Source organism: Sinocyclocheilus anshuiensis, unplaced genomic scaffold (assembly GCF_001515605.1).
Source record: "Sinocyclocheilus anshuiensis isolate Anshui unplaced genomic scaffold, SAMN03320099.WGS_v1.1 scaffold23, whole genome shotgun sequence".
Classification (NCBI taxonomy): Eukaryota; Metazoa; Chordata; class Actinopteri; order Cypriniformes; family Cyprinidae; genus Sinocyclocheilus; species Sinocyclocheilus anshuiensis.
In genome coordinates this window covers 945,616-949,699 of record NW_015552545.1, presented here as the reverse complement: position 1 = coordinate 949,699, position 4,084 = coordinate 945,616, and the positions used below count along the sequence as shown (strand labels likewise).

The 4,084-nt window shown below is 34.1% G+C and overlaps 1 long non-coding RNA gene across 1 annotated transcript; it reads left to right on the top strand.

Annotated features, from left to right (window-relative positions):
* Nucleotides 1–1,586: 1,586 nt before the first annotated feature.
* On the top strand, nt 1,587–2,891 carry LOC107664051 (uncharacterized). Its single transcript, XR_001631418.1, has 3 exons — nt 1,587–1,892; nt 2,545–2,628; nt 2,776–2,891. It is a non-coding gene; the product is annotated as an uncharacterized LOC107664051 (long non-coding RNA).
* The last annotated feature ends 1,193 nt before the right edge of the window (nt 2,892–4,084 follow it).

Sequence of the window (4,084 nt, the reverse complement as noted above, 5' to 3'; positions counted from 1 at the left end):
TCTCTGTGTCTTTATTTTCCTTGGTTTATGCCGATTCTGACGTTAACTCATATGCCATTTTCCACCAATTTGTCTGGCCGCCATATTAAGGTAAATCAAAAACAGTTTTTTCGCTACTCCTCCTACAAATTGTCCAATTTTGTCCAAATTGTGATCAGATGATCTTTGAACCGAGCCACACAGAAATGACAACAGATTTTTGATATTTGCTTCCATTCCAAATAAATACCTCAACGAAGTTGACTGTGCCTGCATTTGTTGACTTTTGCTAGTTAGCTTAGCATGCTAATTGGTTGGCATTCTTTCTAATGTGACTCTTCAGCTATTAGGTTAACCATAAGCTACATTAACGTTAAGTTAGTTTAGCATGGTAATTTGGTCAACACATTAAGTAATGCTTTCATGTGCTCATTCTCACACTGAAAGTTCTCCTTGGCAGCCTGTTGAAGGAGTGGTGCGCTCTGTTAAGCCACTGGCCCAGATCGTGGCTTCGAATCCTGTGTGGCACCTAACATGCAGTGCTTTTATATACAAAAATATAAGAGTGTTTTGTGCTTTTGAGATGTTTTGACTGTTAAGTGTGATGTGCTTTGATGAGTGTGCTGTGATTGTTATGCTTGCTGTGCTTTCAGTAGCAGTGGTTGCTATGCTAGCTGTGCTTGCTGCACCTTCGGGGCTTAGCCCTGTATTGCTGATAGCAGCTATATTTATTATTGTATTTTATTCATAATAATTATAATTAATATAACAATGTAATTTGTTATTATTATTAATACAATTTTTAAATGATTATTTATTTGACTTATTTATTTAGTGTTCACAATCACAAGTATGGGATTTCATGCTCTTATTTACAACAAAGATCAGCTGTGGTTGGATCATGAGCTGCCAGATGTTCCTTGTTAAGATTTGAAAATATACAACATCATCAAAGGAGGTACTACATATTAGACTGTTTTACTACATTAAAACACAATGGTTCAGCTGTGTATTAATGCCTCTCACTAATGAGACTAGAATCTTGTTTTAGAAAGTCTTCATTAAACAATTCCAATTTATGTAAGAAAATGTTATGGCCTTGAGGTGAGCGATCAACAGTAATGCCTTATTTTTCCAATATAAATAACTTCTGTGATCCAATAGAAAATCTGACATTTAAAACATGTATAAAAGTCTACAATAATATGTCACAACACCTTCTCACCATATGAAACTTTTTTACCTACTTCAAAATAAAAGATATATCTTGATGACACTAGATAAAAAACAAACAAAAAACCTTGACTTTAAAAACTAACTTTATTTATCTTTTTTTTTTTTTTTTTTTTTACATTCTAGAGTGAATATCAGCTTTATATGAATCTGACATTTTTTGATGACCTTGAAAAACGGCAAACAATATGAGTGAAAAATCTCGATGTTTTAATTACAATTTTTTGAGAGGTGGGAGGTATATGGGAAAAGCTACGCATGGTATCTTTTTTTCTCTTTTTTTTTCATGATTTCACCTCATGACTAAACTTCCTTTTTTTGCAAGAGTTCCCTGTTCACATAACCACTGGCACTTCCCAAAAAAAAAACCCGCGGCGGGGGACCAATAGAGTTTTGTAACAATGCAGTGCATTGTCAGAAGCAAGAACTCTTTTTACAAAATGGTTAGTTTGAAATTTGTTCTATTTAAATCCCAGCTTTTCAACTTGTACATAACTATTCTGAAAGAGAGAGAGAGAGAGTTTGACTCTGGAGTTGTTCATGAAGGATAACAGTTATGGCGCTTTTATGCCCTTCAGCTTTTCTCTGTTTTATTGCGTTATATTGTATGTCATCTGTGACTGCAGAGAGAAGATTATTATGCTCCTCAGAACATCTTGAAATTTGGTACACCGTTGATGGTAAGTGGAATATCAAATACTTCATATAAACACACTTCAAATATATATAGGCCTATATAATCAAATGAATATAAGTCTGAGGTCAGTAACCTTTATTTGTTTAAGATTTTTATAATCACTTGATGGATTAATTTGATCAAAAATACAATAAAAACAGTAATATTGTGACATTGTTCAAATGTAAAATAACTGTTTTCTCTTTGAATATATTTAAAAATGTAATTTATTTCTGTAATGGCAAAGCTGAATTTTCAGCAACCATTACTCCAGTCTTCAGTGTCACATGATCCTTCAGAAATCATTCTGATATGCTGATTTGGTGCTTAAGTAACGTTTCTTATTATCATAAATTTGGAAAACAAATGTGCTGCTTAATTTTTGTGAAAACCTTGATACATATTTTTTTGGATTCTTTGATGCATAGAAAGTTCAAAAGAACAGCATTTTTTTAGAAATAAAATCATTTGTAACATTATAAATGCCTTTACTGCCACTTTTGATCACATTAATAAATCTTACTGACCCCAAACCTTTGAACAGTATAGTGTACATATTGGAAACCTACATATTAGTAATCCACAAAAGATGATACATGATAACATAAAAACAAATGTATTTCATAATGAACAGCCAATACTCTCTCTTTAATCAGGCCCATTGTATTACCTGTCAATGACCGGTTTCCCCTGCAATCTAGGAGTGAATTTGTATTCTGTAAAGTATAGAGTAATCCCAAGTAAGTTTGTGAAAGATTTTATGTTGATCATATAATATAGTTTTATTTATGGAACTGCCTCTGTTTAATTTAACTTTGTTAATTAAATTGATATAGCCTAACTACCTAACTTTGACATGATCTGTTGACATTTGCATTGTTTTTCAGTGTTCACGATCAGCCGTTTTGGATATCATGGTCTTATTTACTACAAAGATCAGCTGTGGTTGGATCACGTGCAGCCAGATGTTCCTTGTGAAGATATCAAATTATGTTACATCATCAAAGGAGGTACTACATGTTGGAATATGTTTACTGCATTATATTTTACTGTGGTGATGCAGCTGGGATACCGATGAGGTTGCTTTCTTGTTTCAGAAACACTTCATGAGACTTTTCCATTTTATGTGAAAAAGGTTTTTGGCCCTGAGGTGAGTAATCAACATAATGCTTCAGAAATTAAATGTATTAAACTACATACTATATATATGCTATGTACTATATACTATACACAAAGCTTTTTTTTTTTTTTTTTTTTTGCTGTTTTACTTTACAGGGAGAGTATCAGGTTTACCTGACTGTAAACATTGTTGATGACCTTGAAAACAAACTGACAATACAATTCAACATCACTATGTATGTTAAAAATGATGGCAATAAGAAAAACAAATTCTTTCCACATCTGGGAAGGCTATAGGACAAGCTTTATTTTTTTGAGGCAGATTATTCATTCTGTATTTTTGCTTCAGTTTTCTGACCAGATCAAGTGATCGTCAGTGGTTAACGAGTGTCACTCTAATGATAGCTCTAAAGTTCCTGTATTAGACATTCTGTCATTCTAGCAAATCCATCTCAAATTATTAATATGCAAACTGTTTGTTTGTGTAGTATTTTGATACCAGGTAGTATTTTTAAAGGGGTCATGTGATGCGATTTCAAGTTTTCCTTTCTCTTTGAAGTGTTACAAGCTGTTCGTGAATTGATAAGATCCCTAAAGTTGCAAAGACTAAAGTCTCAAACCCAAAGAGATATTCTTTATAAAAGTTAAGACTGGTCCACGCCTTCCTAAAACCCCTCATTTAAACATGCCCCCACATGTCTACGTCATGATGTGGGAAGATTTGCATAATGCCGCCCAAATGTTCACGCAAAGAAAGAAGGCATAACTTTATTGTTGCTGCCACCGCTGCCACCGCCGCCGCCGCCGCCGCCGCCGCCATGTTTTGAAGATGCTGTCTGTTTCGTTGCGAAAGCGAAAATACTTTGTTTGGCCTTCCAAAAGAGGACACGACTAGAAATCAGTGGTTAAGTTGTATTTACAACACTGTTCCAGAACAGTTCAACCCAAATATTCAGATGTGTCCAGCACATTTTATGGAGGACTGTTTCCTGATCCTGGGAGAGTAGACTACAATGCCGGCTGTTCTGACTCACAGACTGTAAGTACATTTTCATATTTAAAGGATTTGCCACTGAT